The sequence below is a fragment of the Pteropus vampyrus genome, unplaced genomic scaffold, assembly GCF_000151845.1.
Source record: "Pteropus vampyrus isolate Shadow unplaced genomic scaffold, Pvam_2.0 Scaffold88, whole genome shotgun sequence".
Taxonomy (NCBI): domain Eukaryota; kingdom Metazoa; phylum Chordata; class Mammalia; order Chiroptera; family Pteropodidae; genus Pteropus; species Pteropus vampyrus.
In genome coordinates, this window is record NW_011888869.1 from 3,415,709 (window position 1) to 3,434,587 (window position 18,879).

Consider the following 18,879-nt stretch of genomic DNA (forward strand, 5'->3'; position numbering starts at 1 on the left):
TTTCAGTGGACTTGCCATTAAAGACAGCCACAGCCTCTCCAAATAGATTCTCCTTTTCAAAATAACTGCTGACTTTGTGCATAAAGCCTTATTTCACTCTCCCAGATAAGAGAAATACAATGGACTAAAATGGTTATATAGCAAATAGCACTGGAAAAGCGAGGTCTGCAAGGTATGTCAGGGAAGGATTTTTTCCTCTGTGTGTTCTGAATCCTGAATGACAGGTTTAAGATTGCTTTTTGCTTTAATTTATGTTGTGAGCCGCTTTTAATGATTATCAATGAGTTCTCACATGACTATGCAATCATAAGAGTCAAACTCCAGCAATTTCCTGACAAGTTATAAAACAATAAAATACTCCTAAGTGGTATATCACAGAAGACGATATTTTTATACCAGAGGTGTGGTGATACCTATAAATCATTTAAGCATTCTTCTTGAGATTTCTAGTCTTACTTGGAGAAACTAAAGGAAAAATTCAGATAGAAAGTGTTGTCCAGAGAAAATAAATGTAACTCTGAAGAAAATCAAGAAGATCGTAAAGTCTTATAATGCTTACGTCAATTAGAGAAGAAAATGCTTATCTGTCTCAATTCTTCTACTTTCCAATTTATGCCTTACCTACGCTCTTGTCAAGGTCTGAGAACTTAGCACATAATATGAAAAATAAAATGTAAATGGTTGATTATAGCTTCTCAAGAAATATCTTTACTCAAATATGTAATTAATTGTAGGTCTAATTTATTTGTTATCATGTTCTAAACTGAACCACTGGGGAAAAGGTCAAGATCGAAAGCTTAAAAATTCAATCTCATCAACTAAGTTAGAAATTAAAGAGGAAAGCGAGGTAGTTTGAAACCCAATAACCTTGAAATAGTCCTTACACATTGCAGCTTTGTTGTGTTTGGAGTAGTTGGACATTATTTTTAGGTCCATTATAGCTGTCAGAATAGACTCACTCTGGACATTTTTCCATCAAGAATCCCACTTGAGAGGGGGTGTAGGAGAATGTTCTCCTTTGTTAAAAAAATAACAACAACAACAACAAACAGGAATAGAAACACAATATAGTGTTCAAAGATCTTTTGCTCAGTTCTTCTCAGCAGAGATAAAAGAGGATTTTCAAAACCATTTTTCTTGATTTCAGGAGACTAAAAAAAATAAACCACCCTGGTATTAATTTCAAAGCACACATTTTGATTTCCAATAACTAACCTTAATTCTGAGATGCAGGATCAAATTTACTAGACTCTGGGTCGCTTCTGACTTTCCTACATCTCTGTGTGTCAAAACTCCAGAAGGAACTAGTTTAGCTGTGTCCATATCAGATATTCCTGAAGAAGCTGGGGTTTGTCAACTTAGTTCCATTCTTAGTTGATCACCATATTCCATTGGCAGATAATCTACAACAGACTGGTGCCCTGGCTGAAGATGAAAACAATTCTCCCACAAGTAAGAGAAGAACCTGTTCCTTGCAGGTTAATGCATTACAGTCTGTCTGTCTGTCTGTCTGTCTCTCTCGTACAACACAACACAAATTACATGGTTTGGAATAAGAAATTCTTTTAAAGAGACTATTACATGTTTGCTTCAATTTTCAGAGCCAGTGGATTATTTATCTTTTGATAACAAAAGAAACACTTTGGTGCTATAGAATCTAACTGTTGATTTTATGAAACATCATAGTTTCTTTATGTTTTGGCATCTACTATAAAAATGTTGTGACTTTAATTTGTATGTTAAAAAAAAAGTTTCCCTCAGTGGCTTTTCTAATATTATATAATTTCAGTCAATAGGTATACTGTTATTATTGGTATTGAAAATAATAATTACTATATACCAGGCATTATGGCATACACTACTTCATTATCTTTTAAATCCTCATAAAAACATCTTCAGGGTACATGCTGTGTGTGTTTTTTCCCCCCATATAGGGAGGCTGGGATGTGGAAAAGTTACATGTCCTGCACAAGGGGGAACAATGTTGAAGATCTGCCTGTTTCTACAGTTTCTTTCTTAGACATTCCTCTCATCCCCATTGGGAAGGAAAGGTAATCTGGACAGAGAAAAGTTTTTTTCCCATAATCTGGAAAATCTGATTAATTTTTGTTCTGCCTAGTTATCAACAGAGAACACAACTGTCTTCATCCCTAATATTGCCATTTTTGACCCAGCAGTGACACCAAATGTTATGCTGGCCTTTTTCCTGCCCTTAAGTTCTGATCTACCCTCATCTATGGATTAAGCGATTTTATCTGTTTTCTCAAGTGAACATTTAAAATTTGCTTTTATTTCTTTTAATTCATTTTGCATAACTACACCTTAAAATCTTAAAAACTAAAAACAACCCTTAATTTTATGCAACTTATTAATGTTACTACCAACAATTATAGCTGTTCAATGCCAGCATCCCCAATTACCAAGTAAGAAATTAATTTTTTTTTTCCTTTTTCCTATGGGAATGACCAGATTTATCTAGAAAGAGTGCATTTATTTAAAAAACAACAACAACAACAACAACAACAACAACAACAACAACACTTCATCAAAAAGGCTTAAAATTAGCCATATATTTATTAAAAAATTTAAGGGAAATTTTTAAAAATATAATTCTAAGGTTTGATTTTCTTGATTAGGTCAAAATTGAACTAAATATTCTCTAAGGTGCTTAAGAGCTTGCACAATCTATGGTAATTCTGCCTTGAAGCATTTCCAGTTAAAGTTTTTGATTTCACTACTTTTATTAATTTGCACCTCTTGCTTTAGATTTAAGATCTCGTCCTCAGTTGGAGATCCTCTCTCTTAAACCATGATAAACCCTCAGATACTCAAATCTGCCCTTCTTCCAAACAGAACATTGTCTTTTAAAACACTATCATTATTATTTTAAAAGGACAGACCCTGTATAACTCTTTGAAATAGTCCAAATGTTCCCAGTAAGCAAAATATGATTTAACTATCTGAGTTTCATGAACTGATCTCAAGAAGCTCTGTTCTTCCCATAAAACAAAAGAAATTTCACATGGATTCTCTTGCTGTTGGGACACGAAACCCTCTAACTTTTCTAATTTCCTCCTCCCGCTGGATTATAAAATAGGAATTCCTGCCACACGTTCTCGGGTTAAAAAGAAAATCAGAGAAGTTGGTAAAAGGATACAGACTTTCATTTATCAAATGAATAAGTTCTGAGAATCTAATGTAAAACATGGTGACTAAGTTGATAATACCGTATTGTATAATCAAAATCTGCTGAGAGTAAAACTTGCAATGTCCTTACTAAAAAAAAAAAAGATAAATATGTGAGGTGATGGATGTGTTAATTAACTAGATGAGAAGAACCCTTTCACAATGTATATCAAATCACCATAATGTACGCTTTACATCTGTTACCATTTTATATGTCTGTAATGTGTCAATAAAGCTTAAATTAAAAAAAAAAAAGAACTAGAAAAAAATGGAATTGTCATTATAAAGTGTTTATATTATCCCCTCTTGTTGAAAAGAACACTATAAATGCAACTTCAATGAATTATTCACAGAGATCTTTTGAACTGGCTTTATTACAAGGTTATGAACATAGTACAAATGTAATTCAAATTAATTAGAAGTATGGGTAGTTTTACTCCAATTGTGGGGGGAAAAACAAAACAAAAAAAGTGCTGTCCAACAGAAAAGGTTGTTCGGTTGGTCTAAATCCAAAAAGTCATGGAGAAAAGTTTGAAATATTTTTTCACACAATACTAAAACAAGTTCTGACTTTTTTCTTAGGAAATACATAGGTAATTGTTTTGCAAGAGCCTGAATATTTTAAAGACTGAATGAGTCACCTACAATGCAATGCTTATTAGAACTCTATTGAGTATAACCTTTTGCACTTTGTGTGAGTTTCTAAAAATTCATCTCTGTGTAAAACCTAATTGAGCCTTATTTCTCTGGTTTGAATTCTGGAAGACATGTAGCAAAGTAAGAAATTTAAGTCAGTAACCATTCTACCTACAGGAATATGATTAAATTTCCTATAATTTTTCTGTAAGCCGTTAGCTCTCCAATTGATATTAAATCATTATACCTTAACTATAACTGGACATTTTTGTAGGTACAATAACACTGAAAACATTTAGTGTGAAAGTGTATCTTAAACTGCGTACCATGTGAATAAGTTTTTCCTTAGCACAAGGCCATCGCAGAGATGGTTCTTCTGTTGTGCTTTTTAAAAATCAGACCAAAATATTTTAACAAATGACTTATAAATCTATATAAATCCATATGTTAAACATATATATTTAAGAATTAATATGAACAAACTTTTGATCTTGCCATGCTTATGTGTCCAACCCAAGATGAAAGAAAATAAATAGCCAGACAGGAGAAATAAAATAATAATTTAATAGATACTATAAATTGAATACTTTCATTGGGCCTACTCTTTACAAGAACTCTATAAGTTTGTTTCATCCCATTTTACAAATGAGGAAATTGAGATTTAGAGAATATTATTTATCAAAGCTAGAGTCAAACCCAGTCTATCCACTGTAAAGACCACGTTCTTATACCACTTATGGCCTTGACATTATTTTCCCCGCAAATTCTAAGTGACTGACTGACATGAAACTGAATGAGCAGTGTTCAGGCTTACTTCAACCGAACTATCAACATTCTGTTCGGTAAATCATTTAATTTATTTTTTTTTTTGAATGGCCTCTGGATTTGAGAATTCAGTCATAACTAGGATAGACTTAATTTTAAATGCACCATATTGGACCATAATTGCCTAGAATAACACATACTACACAGACTAGATTACCAACAACTAGAGATCAGTGGTCAGGAAGTGAATGTATACATATTTAAAATCATGTTTTAAGTGATTAACTTAAAACTGTGCTTAAAATGTTAAGATGGAAAAGAAAAGCTTACGTCTGGAAAGAACGATGAAATGACTAGTTGAAGTTACACAGACACTAGTGGCTTAGTTGCTAGACCGCCTTAAGAATAAGCTGCAGCATACAACATTAAATTCAAAGGAGGCATTATTTTTTGTTTGTAACAGCATAGTTGTCAGAATACATTTTTCCTCACTGAAAACACATACAACCCATAAAAATACTCACATAATAGTGATGGAGATTTATACAGACCCTGCGAAAGTTTCAGAATTAGATTTTTATTTGTCTTATTTTTGGAGAGAAAGGGTGAGACGCTATTCAGCAGAGATATTTGCCAGAAGCAAAGAACCAACTAACTGGATGGGGGAAAAAACGGAGAGGAGTCGAAAAGAAAGAGTACTCAAGTGTGCATGAGAAATGTTAAAAGGGCAAAAAACCAAGAAAATCATTTTTTTTAACAGCTTCTATCACACAGTACTGTCTTTTGAAAAGTAGAACTACTTGGCCTTACAAAGACATGAGTATTAACTAGGATATTAGAAATCAAAGAGTAAGTTATTAAGTTAAAACTTTAAGCAGTCATTGAAAGAAGTTACTCTTAGAAATAAAATATTTAAGTCTCCAGCTAGATATTTTTAAACAAGTTAAATTATGCTATAACTTTCATTTACATATTTTATGGATCTAGATTTAATCTGTTTTCATAGCTAAAAAAAAAAATGTTGCTGAACCCTGTGTTAATCCGCACACTTTCAGTTTTTCCTCTCCTAGACAATGCTTGAATCAGAATCCTCAAACTTTAGAGAGGAGGTTCTCTACTCTGGGACATTCTGCTCCCCAGAGGGCATTTGGCCATGTCTGTAGACAATTTTTGTTGTTCCAGATGGGGAAGGGTTGCTATTAGCATCTAGTGAGTAGAGATCAGGGATGTTATTAAACACTCTACAAGGCACAGGATTGCTTTTCACGAAAAAGAATTAGCCAATCCAAAATGTCAACAGTGCTGAGGTTGAGAAACCCTACTTTTAAGTAACATAATATTCATCTCAGGAGCTTATTAAAAATACAAGTTTTGGGGCATTGCTTCCAGGAGTTATGATCTCAAGGCTAGAGATGGAATTCAAAAATGAGCACCAGGTTATTTTCCTTAGGTTCATTCTCCCCATACACCTTCTTCAGGTAATATTTTAAGATGTGCCAGACTAATTATCCAGATACTTCAATTAAAGTCAAGTCAATAACACTTGGTGACCATTACCTAACTTATAAGAATGGTTAAGAGGAATTATCTATTTCAATAGGGCTTGTCACGCAACTACAAATTCAACCACAGTTGAATGTCATGAATTAGATACATAAATGCAACTTTAGATCAGGAACAGAGGCAGCACCTGGGAATTTGTCAGGATCTCAAGCCCTAACCCAATCCTGCAGACCCACATTCTGCATTTCTATAAGATCCCTTCTACGAAGCTTTAAATAAAATAATAAATCTGAAATATTTAAATATAGTGTCAAGCATACATGTCTAATCACTGTTAGAGTTGGAGGTGACGGTGGTGATGACGGTAATGATGACAGTGTAAGTGGGGCAGCAAGGAGAGCCTGAAGACCAGGAATGATTTAATGAAAAGATTCCTAAAAAGAGATTAGATTCAATCTAGAATATATTAGTTTTCTATTTGTGTAGCAAATTGCCACAACCTTCTAGCTTAAAATACCCATTATTATCTCACAGTTCTGTAGGAGTGACTGTTTTCTGCTCAGGGTATCACAAAGCTGAAACCAGCGTGCCAGTCCAGCTTGTCTGGAGGATCCAGGGGAAAATCATTTCCACGCTCATTCGTCTTATTGGCAGAGTTCAGTTCTTCACGGTTATAGGACTGAAGTCCCTGTCCGTCAAAGGCCGTCAGAAGGGGGCCACTCAGCTTCTAGAGGCCACTCACATTCCTGGCTATGGAGCCCCCTCCATCCTCAAGTCAGCATTAGTTCACTGCATCCTTCTCATGCTTTGAATCTTTGACTTTCCCTCCTTTCACCATCCAGAGGAAGTCCCTGCTTTAAAGGGCTCATGCGATCAGGTTAGACCACCCAGATAACCTCCTTTTATTGAAGTCGACTGACCCATAAAATAACCTCATCCTGCAAGTAAAATCCATCTATTATGCAGGGGTCAGGGAATCTTGAAGGATAGCTGAAGATTCTGCCCGCCACACAGAGCCATTGAAGTGATGAGCGTCCGGGACAAAGGCAGCCCTGGTGGCATCAGAAAAGGACAAGCGGTAGGTGTGCTGGTGAATGTATAAATCTGTGGAGGATGTCCACAGACACTTATTCTCTTCTTCCAGTAAGTGTTTAATTTGCTAAAAGTGAATGGAAAGAGCTGTGAGTGGAACAGTTTTAAGACAGCTGCTACAGGCAATGGGAGAGAGTTTAACAGGAAAAAATGGAAAGAAACGTTGCCGGACCATGCTGAGCTACCAGCAGGAGGCAGATGTGCCTCAGAAGAGACTCCACTACAAGGGCAGAGCAGTCATGGACTGGAAGTTTCCTGACAAATGCGGAGAGGAGGAGGGAGGAGCCTCTGCCTCAGAGGGCTGCCCAGAAATGAGCCTTCTCAACGGGGCGCCAGGTTACCACCAAGCTCAGGCAAACACCTGGAGGAAAAATTTACTAACTTATTGTTTCCTTTTCACTGTAACATAAATACGAAGTAAAGAGGACCACACATCCTTTGAGCTTCAGGACTTTAAATAGGGGGATGAGAGCAATAGATTAATTTTTTCAAGGAGTGTAAAATGACACAGTCTCATCACGTTCCATGGAGCTGTGAGGCAAATGCTGCGGTTGCTTGGCAATAGTGAAGCCTCTTTTGAGTGATTCATGGTAATGATGTTTAAACAATATAGAATGGAGGGAAAGTGATTTTATCTTCCCTCTCACTTTATTATAGAAAAGAGATTGTGAAGTATGAGACTGACAAAGTCAACGGGCGACACCTCATTTGTTGCATGTGTCACAGGTTCACTAGCCCCGCTCTTTGCCTTTCACACCTTTCACTCTGGTGCACTGGCCTCACAGCCAGGTAAGAGGGAGAACTTTAAGTCCTGCCTGAACGTCAGGGACCGACATCAACGGTGCACTGTTCCACTCTGTGTTTAAGTTGATGCTCTGCTTTTGTTTACTGCGTAATAATTTTTAAAAATGGTAACATTAAAAAATCCCATGCTTGAGTTTCAGTTAAAAAAATTAGATGCATTTAAAGAATACAAGTCACTATGGTTTTACATGCAATGATCTCCTTCTTCTCTGAGTTCAAATTTCTGCCAAGATACTCTTAAAGGGGTTTTAAGACATTTCACCTAATGTCTTGAAGAAAAGGCTATCATTTGAGAATTAATCAGTGGGAAAGAGCAAGACAATTTTACATGTCTGTTTCCCATATGTTCATAAATACATTTATAATAAAATAAAACACAAAGTCATGAATGGTGACTTTTAAGCCATACAAAACAGGTTAAGTCACTATTCACAAGAAGAATCACACCTGGTTTTGCTGCTTTGCCTTAAATCTGAAATTATTTTTGATTTTGCTTAAGTTGGTTCAAGACTGCATATATAAAGCATAATAAAATAGATATCTTTGGCATCTATCCAAGTTTCCACAGTTGGTTAGGTGTGATCCCAAGAAAAACATTATTATGTTAGGAAATAAAGCTGATACTGACTAATGCAAATTAGACAATGTTTAGTAGTTTCAGTGAAGTGTTCACCATATGTTAGTTATTCTGGTAAGTCCTCATTTAATTTTCTCAATTTGACAAGACAGTTATTATTATTTCCATTTTCTAAAGGAAGAAATTGAGCTTCGAAAATGATGGGCTATCTTAACCTTGTCCAGCAGGAGATTTGAGATTTGTATCCAAAGTCACGTTGTGCTACGTGTTTGTTCGAAAGCCTTCAATGGATTCCCCTTTCTCTCAAATAATATCCCAAATCATTACTATTTCCTACAAGGCAGGTCCTGAGCTAGCTCTCACTTCATCTTTACCACTTACCTTTCACAGACTCACTCGGTTCCAGCCACTCCCAAGCAAACTACTGATTTTTAGCTTCTGTATTGCTCTTCTCTCCCTGAATTCTCTTCCCACAAATATCGGCATGGCTTACTTATTTACTTCTTTCATATTTGTACCTGAGCGTCACCTTATCAGACAAGTCTTTAATCATTCTTCCTTTACTTTGCTTTATATTTCCTCATAGCATTTATTTATGTATTTGTTATCTCTGTGCCTCTCTTTTCTTTCTGCATAAAAATAGGATTTTGTTTTGTTCAGTACTATGTCTCTTGTACTTAGAACAAAAGCTGTCATGTAGTAGTCATTACAATTTGTTGCACGAAAATATGAATTATTAACATTTACACATCAAAGGAGAACATACATTATGTGACTTTGCTCTGATAGTCTCAAATTCAGTTCGGGAATGTTTCAGAGGAATTTGTTGCCAACCTTCAGTTCAGTGAGGGCTTTATAGAGCAAATATCATTTTCAGGGACAGATTAAAAGGCTTGATTCACTGATTTTAAGATAACAACAAGGTCTACGGCCATGCCACCCTGAACGTGCCCAATCCCGTCCGATCTCGGAAGCTAAGCAGGGTTGGATCTGGTGAGTACTTAAATGGGAGACCACCTAGAAATACCAGGTGCTGTAGGTATTAAGAAAATATAATAAAAAAAAGATTACAACAAGAAGGGCAGGAGTAAGACCGATATTAGAAAAGTGCTCAGTTTTGGATGAAACATTATTTCTAATGAGAAAACAGTGAACAAATTTATCTGAGTTGAGTAGAGAAGAAAAAAGGAGAAAAAGGAGAAGACCAGAAATGTAGGGTCATTTAACGTAGTCTGTGGTGGATGGTCAAGAAGAGGGAGAGGAGTTTGCACATGATGAGGCGATATCAACATCTACAGGTGGTCGAAGAAGATGCAGTGACACAGTGAGAATGCAGGTGAGGAACGGCCTTGACAACACTGCTAACATTTTCTGGAAAGGGTGTAGCTTTAGACTACCTTTTTCACAAGAAATGTCTGACAGGCCATGGATTTGAAATACCGCAGGGGAAAAAGGAAGAAAAAGAAAACTAGCAATTTGTGTAGGTCCTACTACAAGTCAGGCACTTTTCTCAACCTATGCATGCATTGTCTTTAAATTACTACGAAACATCCATAAGAATCTATTATTTGATATCATTTTGTATCTTTTATAAATAAGGAAATTGGGTTCAAGGAACATTAAGGATTTTGCACAAAATCACTCTGTTAACAAGGTTCAGGTCTAGAGTTCAACTCCGGATCTATCGCTTTCCAGCACCCATTCCCTTCCCCCTCCCCCTGTTGAGTTTTTTTGTTATTGTTGTTGTTTAGATGATTGGGATTTACCAATGGAACATATGCTAAAAAAAAGAAAATTCATAAATGTGCTTCCAAGATAAAGCCCAAATATTCCACCAGGGTTTAGCTTTTATTTTTATTCAAGTATTTAGTACACTTTGCCTTTTGTAATGCTTGAGTGTACTCATGCCTTCTTCCTTACAAGACTATCCACTCATTGGAGGCTGATTGTGTTTCCCACACTTCTCCATTTCCAACACTTAGCAGATTTTTTTATATGCATAAAGATATTAAAATTATTTTTTGTGTGAAAGTAGTTTAAATTATATATAGCAAGACATTATACGGAAGTATTAAGAAGGGATTTTATTAATATCATCACTGCTGTAGAAAGGTTAGTCTTGGTCATAGGCTTTAGAATATCTAAAAAGATTTAAATTGAAAGTATATATCCTCTATTAACATGTAGATAAAATAGGTAATTTTGAGAGTATAGGACAATTTGTGGAGATTTTTCTACTCTCAAGAAAAATATTTCTATACTGCTTTTATGCTCTTTTTACTAACTCTTTTACTCTAGGCCTCTTTTGCTTTTTAAAGCAACCCCTTTGCAAAGGAAATCATTTGTAATTCATGTTTAAAGAGAAAATACATAGACTGTCAATCCATGTGATTCAAGTCAGAGCATTTTATGATTATCTGTATCTTGGTCAAGACACTGCCTTCTCAGAAGCTTTGGTCAATGAATCATGTATAAATTGCATGCTAATGTCCATTATGATAAGGTTGTGACTTCTGGAAAGATGAATGGGTCTTTCAAATGGTAGCTCTGAAACTGGAATTTACTGAGAATATAAACTCCACAAAGAGATTTCTTTTGCTAATGAGGGACCATCTCACTCATTTTTTTTTTTATTGTATCTGTATCCATAAATTTAAAACATAACATTGAGTTACATATCTATTCTTTTTTCTCAGATATCTCCATTGCATCATTTTAAAGTCCCTTGTGGCTTTTGTGGATGTTTTGGTTCATGCTTCGGGACTTTTGTTGTAATATATTACATACTCATCGTGGAAAAATGATATGGGTTCTTATCAGTTGATTCTTTACAAAAATATTTCCTTAATATCATAGTGATAAACAGTGAAAGCCCAAGAATATGGGATCAGTAGAAAGACCATACGTTTTATTTGGGAATTATCTGTTTGTTTTGGCAGGCTGCTATTTTCATTTTCTCAGCTATTTTCAGGAGTATGAAGACATCAGGTACAAAAGGCAAGCCTATCCAAACAAATGACTATCCTTTTACTTAATGTTTTCCTCCTCCATATTCTGTGGTATCTTCTGTCAGTTTCATTAAGGTATAATTTACATAGAATAAAATTAACAAATTTTCAATGTACAATTTTATGAGTTTTGATCAATGTATGACCACAATAATAACTCAGAATATTTACATTATCTCGAAAAGTTCTCTCATGTCTCTTTGCAGTCGATCTAATCCCACCCAATTTAGTGACCACTAGTAACCACTCAGCTGCTTTCTATCAACATAGTTTTGCCTTTTCTAGAATGTAATATCGGTGAAATCATATAGTGTGTACTCTTGTGTGTCAGTTTTTAAGGTTAATCCATGTTGCTGCATACGTCATTAGTTGACATTTTTTTATTGGTAATTTGGACTATGTTTTATGATATATCATAATGTGCTTATCTGTTCACCAGTTAATGGACATTTTGGTTGTTTCACAATTCGATATTATAAATAAAACTGTCATTTTTCAATACTTTATGGGTACACATTTTATTTCACTTGGGTAATTTTAAGAGTAGAATTGCCGAGTTACACAGTAAATGTATGTTTGACTTCATAACAAACTGCCAAACTTGTTTCACATGTTCACTAATGTTTGGCACTGTCAGTCTTGTTAAATTTATCTATTCCATGGGTATGCAGTGGTATCTCATTTAAGTCTGAGTTTGTAATACTGGAATAAGTAATGTTCCTGAGCATCTTTTCATGTGCTCATTTACCATCTACATATCTTCTTGGGTGAAGTGTCTATTCAAATCTTTTGTCCATTTATGAGGACTGACTACTGCTCTTCTTAGATCATTTATTTTAAAAGTATGTAGTAAAGCAAAGTTTAGTTTAAGTTTGGTTTCTAAAGATTGACTACTTGCCTGCTGCCACCTACTTGCTGGTTGCATGACCAAGCAACAAGATCTGGTCACTGAACTCCCATGGCCTAGGGACTAACCCTTGAGTACAACTTTGAGAACTAGAATTTATCTTGAATAGATAAAATGATAGACTTCTTCACAGGGCTCTTTAAATACACCTCTAATTCTGTCTTTAAATCTAAAACTATTTCTAAGAAACCCCAGAGAGAGTATTTATTCTCTTTTTCTTTTTTCTCTTCCTCCTTTCCCCTCCTTCTCCCTGTCTCTCTTACCATGACGTATCTGGCAGTGAAGAACTGAGGACTACTCCTCACTTCTATCTAAAATTTTGTTTATTAATTTGCTGAGAATACTTCAGTGGATCATTAGTTTATTCCTAATAGTTTTGTAACCTCAGATTGGTGTGAGAAGATAGTATGTGATTGAAACAGGGCAAATCAGGCTCCTCCTTGGTCATTTTCTGCCAGAGTCCAAGGGTACACCCTTTTACTACTGAGATCAACATGCTGGTAGGATGAGTTTTGACTGTTAGAAGACCCAAGAAAAGTTTCATTTAAAAAAAAAGAAAAAAAGTCTTGAGCTTGATTCTGTCAAGTTTGGAGCCAGATATAGCCTTAGACTTTTCTGTATGTGAACCCCACCTGAGAGGTTGGGGGTGGGAGAGGGAGCCTTTAGCATGGTTTATCTTAAATCATTTGGACTTCTGTCATTTTGAATCAAAGCAGTCCAGACTAATGTGATGGGAAGGGAGGTGGGATAAGAACAGTAAGGACCAAGGAGTTCAGCTGAAAAGTTGGATTGGAAGTTGGCAAGGGATCCATGTTTGCTAAATCAGCAGAGAAAGGAAATATTAGGCAGGAGTTGAATTGAGTACAGTGAATTCTCACAGTTCATGTGGCCAAGGATCTGTGTTTTCTGCAGCAGAAGTACAGGAGAAAAAAAAGGAAAGAAGGTGAAATAATAGAAAAAGGAAAACATTTCCTCTAACAGGGCCAAAGACAAAACGAGTCCAAGTTTGGAGTGGTCATATGTGAATCACGGTTGAACCCAGGTTAGAGATGGCCTCTACTGAGGCAAAATACTCATATTATAATCAGCCTAAGAAAACTGCCTGTGGCATTCCAGAGGGGTATTTTTTCCTTCAGTTCTTACACAGTTGAAGTGAGATAAGGTCAGTGCTTTGTTCAGACTTAAATCTCGTACATCTTTTCCTTTGAGCTACTGTATCGATGTTCACTTAAAGATCAAACCACCAAATGTAATATGTACCCTAATATCACACTATAATTTCTTGGTACATGTGTTCAAATAGGTAGAAAAAATATGTATATTAAACAGTTTAGGAAAAAACGTCTTCTGTGATTACCTGCAGAACATTATTACTATTGACTTGGTTAAAGGAGAAAAAGAAAACAATTTGTCCTAATTTGGACAGAATAGCTTTAGTATTATGACAATCCTTGAAAAAATGGAATTTGAGTAGAAAGAAGCACAGGCACTCTGATTTGATAAACTACTTGGGATAAGGTAGGTGTTCAGGGCATATCCACTAGTAAGTAATGAAAAAAGTCCTCAGGCAGGTTTGCCCTGCTTATCACACCTAATTCATAGTCCCCCCTTTTTTGTCTTATCGCATTTCCCCCAAACTTTTCATTCTTCATCAAACCAAGCATAAAAGTAATGAAGTTTAATCATTTCCTCTCATGTCATATAAAATATTAAATAAATTTGCATGTTTTATTTAGTTAATCTGTCTTTTGTTTTGGGGCTCCAGCCAAGAACTTAGAAAGGCAGAGAAAAAGATATTTTTCTTCCCTTCTACTCATGAAGGAAACATTATTATTATATGATAAAACTGAAGCTCAGAGTAATGTAACCTCAGATATCACAAAACTAGTAAATGGCAAATTCTTGACTATTTGAATTCTAAATTTTAAGCAGCAAAAGCTATGCCACTCAGCTTAAACAAGAAGAGCTCATATAAAATATTATGTAGCTCACAGGATCCTTGAGGAGGATGGAATCCCCGGCTCCAGGCTAAGTTTGTAAGGCAGCTTCCAGAACCACAGCGTAGAACTGGCCTCACAGGTGAGCTGTAGACTCCCCTGAACCAGGATCACATTTCCCCTGCTATGAAAACCTGTCCCACTGCTGTAACCAGAAAACATACCACATCTGCTACCACCTTCCCCAGACACACCTTCCAATTATCTCACAGTCACTTCTGAAACAGAGTGTCATGGGACAGACATAAGGGATAGAACCAAAGTAGGGACTAGGGTGAGACAGGGAAGAAGCAAGGGTGTAAAATTTAAAGGGGCACTCACTCTTCAGAGTCATGCACATGCAGCACACACGTCTGAGAGCGGGTGCTTCCTGAAATTTTGTATATCGGGTGCCTTGCTTTCCTAACATAAGCCCTGGCCCTAGACCTGAATGTAGGTCTTCACCTTAGCTGCAAGAGAGTTTGCCATGGAGCACCAGGACAATTCTGCCAAGTCATAGACTGCAAACTCAGCTGGTAGGGCTGTTTCTACCAATGATCTTTGATATTTTGCTTATTGTTTGGCTCTGCATTTCTGAAAAAAAAAAAATAACTAGGAGACAATGTTATTTCAGAGGGACTGCTGAAATCTCAGTAATGATTAAATACTTATAAATGTTGAGCAAATAAAAAATGTAATGAGCAATTAATAGATATGGTCTTCTAATGATTAATTTTCAAATAAGGATTTTTTGTTCCTAAATAGTAATCTTTGATAGAAAACCTGTGATTCTCACAAATCTATATCCCACTTTGGATATTCTTCAATCATGTTTCCCATGCACTTGCTGAGACATTCAAATTCTACATGCAAAGATTTCTATCTGATTTGTTGGCCTCTCAACCTCATTCTTATAAAATGCTGCCTGCTCTCAATCAATAACCTTTTGTATCAGGCAAGCTATTGACTGCAGAATGGAGAAATCAGTTCATAGTCACACTGTGACAAGAGAAATGCTAGAGAAATAATTAGCCTTAAAAATTCTAGTCTTAAAAAACACTTACATTTGAGTTACATCAAGTTTGTAGGTCTAGAGTTGCTAGAAATCAGAATCAGGGATTTTAGAACTTAGTGTGATTAAAAATTAAGTACTCCAACTTGTGATTCTTCATTATCACATAGAAAAAAATGATACAAATGGCATCAATCTCCCAACTACATTAATTTACAATTAGAAATCCACCCCCCCAGTTTCTCACATAGATATCCACAATTTGCTTTCTATTTCCATAGCTTGCTCTGATTCTAAGTGTGTCACAGTCATTTTATCGAAAAGAGCTGAAATTTCACACTCTGATACTCATAGTTAAGAAGACTTTCTGAATAGAGGTGTTGGCAAATAGTTATCTAAAATTATGCTTCTATTATTTCTCATTCAGCCAGAACCAAAACAAAATTAAGAAAATGGTTTTTTGTCCCTTAGTTTGCTACCAAAAAAAATTACTTATGAAACACAATGCAGAATATGAGGGAGAACAACATTTCATTGTTGTTGGTGGCTATTAATTGAAGAATAAAAGAGTTTGCTTTCTAAAACTTTGTTAGAAGAGGGAAGTAATAGCTAATACATTCTCACAGTATCTGTCAAATGATTAAAAGTACCAAATTTACCCCCAATTTAACAAATGTCAGAGAAAGGAAAGCCACAGTGATAGGTAGAACAATGGTCCCCTAAAGATGTTCATACCCAAATCCCCAACACCTGTGAATATGTTACCATACATAGCAAAAAGGATTTTGCACATGTAATTATATTAAGAATTCTGCGATTGGTGAGATTATTCTGAATTTCCTTGGTGGGCCCAATATAAACAAGAGTCCTTATAGGAGGGAAGAAGGAGGGTGAGAGTCAGGGAAGGTGAGGTGACAATAAAAGCGAGACAGAGAGAGAGAGGGAAGGAGGGAGGGAAGGGAGGAAGAGAGTGGGGAAGAGAGAGAAGGAGATATCTACTTAAATGTATAATTATATAATTATATACATATGTAATTAAATTTGTTTTTTAAACAAGATATTATAGTGGATATATAAAATGAAAAAAGGAAATAACTATTTAGCATTCATAAAATCATGAGTTTTGCCAAAGTTCTGGGAAAAATAAACGTTAAACTATTGTCATATATTTTATAAAACTTTTGGGTTTCATGGTCATTTTAGGTTACAATATAATACAAAGAGTTAATAAAGACCACAGAGTTCCTATATAATCTTCAAATATTTTACCTAAGTATATTTATCAAACTGAATAAATTAACATTGGTACAATAATAATAATTAAACTACAGACTTTATTCAGATTTCACTAGTTTTTCCACTAATATCTTTTTTCTGTTCCAGGATCCCATCAGGCATACTATATTACATTTATTCATTGTGTTTCCTTAGTGTCCTCTGATCTGTGAAAATTTCTCAGTATTTCCTTGTTTTTCATGACTTGACTCTTTAGAAGAGTACTAGAGAGATATTTTCTAGACTATCAATCAATTTTGGTTTGTGTTATTTTTCCTTATCATTAGGCTAGTATTATGGATTTGGGGAAAGGCCATTACGGAGGTGAGAGGCCTTTCTCATTGCATCAGATCAGGAAGTACATGTTATCAATATAACTTATTACTATTGATAACCTGATCACTTGGTAAGAGGATGTCCTCCAGGTTTCTGTATAGAGTATTTTCCCCTAAATACAGTCTGCACTCCATTAAGCTTCACCTCCTACACGATCAGAATCAAAGAATTCATGGAAATATGTTAGAACTGCCACATGATTAATATTTTGGGGGAGATATTTTGAGACTGCAAATATCCTGTTTCTCCTTAAAGTTTTCCTCATCGGTTTAAGCATTTAACAGTGAATCTTGCACACAGCAGTTATTACTGGGGTGTTCTTATGGTGATTTTCTATTCTATGCATATTTCTACTTGGAATTTTCCTTCAAGAAAAATTTGTCTCTTTTTCCTCATTTATTTATTCAAATATTTATTAATGTCAGTATAGATTCATGGGTATATATTTTATTTTTAGATTATAATCTAAAACTATAATTTTTCAAATTTTGTTATTCATTAACTTCATATTTTAAAACATGCAAATACTGTGGGATAAAAACATAAATGACATAAATTCTTTCTCTAAAATACTGAAAATAAATGGGAAGTTATATACTAAAAAAACTGAAAAAATTTAGGCAACGCTTCTCAAGTTTCATGTATACCAGGATCAGCTGAGGAACTTACTAAAATGCAGATTCTTGGACGTCCCTCCCTATATTTGTATATTTGTATTTGTATATTTAGCAGGTCTATAGTGGGGCATAAAATTGGCATTTTAACAAATTCGCTAGGTGATTTTTGATTTATGCATATGAAAATAAATTGAGATATATTGTTTGGAGTAAACATCAATAATACCACTCGGTGTTGAGTACATGAGGAAAATATAATACTTGGGAGTCACATATTAAGTAGAAGTTTAAGAATGCTATGAAAGTCAGTGTTACATCTGATTTATTTAATATAATCACTGATTATGTAAATAAAAATCACATCTATCATATCTGAAAATAATATAATATGAAGAGTTTCAGGAATACCAGTTCAGTAAGAATAACCATACGAAACAGAATATGTATAATAAATATCTGGGGTAAGAAGAATTTTCATCTTTTTAAAATATTTTGATTGTCTTCCACTTTTTGATTTCATTATAGCACTTGGTAGATATAACCAAGGGATGGTTGTAAGGGTGCTCTCATTCACTCACAAGAAGCTTTAAGCAGAATTACCAATGTGGTTTGAATTCTAGCTCTACATTTTGTTAGTTGTATGAAAATAGAAAAATTATTTTATCTCTGTAAATTTCAGAGAATAAAATAATGCACTTAAATCTTGCAACTCTCCCCGCCCCCCAAAAAACAAGTATTTGGCAAATTATTATTATTATTCTTACTATTATTTCTTTTCCCTATGAATCATCTAAATAACTCATTATCTCAGATATTCGTTTCATTTTTTAGTGCATATCTAACCAAAGACAAATTTATTAACACATATTGGAAACATTATAGAGATGTAGTTTAGCATTTATGTCCATAAAGTACCTTCCTCAAAGTTCGACGAACATACAAAAACTATGTATTTTGTTAAGGTTTATCATTAGCTGATTCTGAAATTTAATTCATGTTAAAATTGTAGACTAAATCCACATTTTAGTTAATTTCAAAACTTCATTAGTACAGTGTGAGAATTTCTTTCTTATACTTGGGACTGAAACTATAGAAGCATAGTAATAATTTTGAAACGTATTTTGGCACATGTGTGTTCCAGCTCCTGAGATTGATTTGTTTTGAGAATTTTGATTGCGGGTAAAT

The 18,879-nt window shown here is 34.9% G+C and overlaps 1 protein-coding gene and 1 pseudogene across 24 annotated transcripts in view; one reads left to right on the forward strand and one right to left on the reverse strand.

Annotated features, from left to right (window-relative positions):
* Nucleotides 1–18,879, reverse strand: part of MARCH1 (membrane associated ring-CH-type finger 1) — a 612,422-nt gene that overhangs the window by 178,669 nt on the left and 414,874 nt on the right. The gene's annotated exons all lie outside the window — the stretch shown is intronic.
* On the forward strand, nucleotides 9,487–9,605 carry LOC111742202 (annotated as a pseudogene).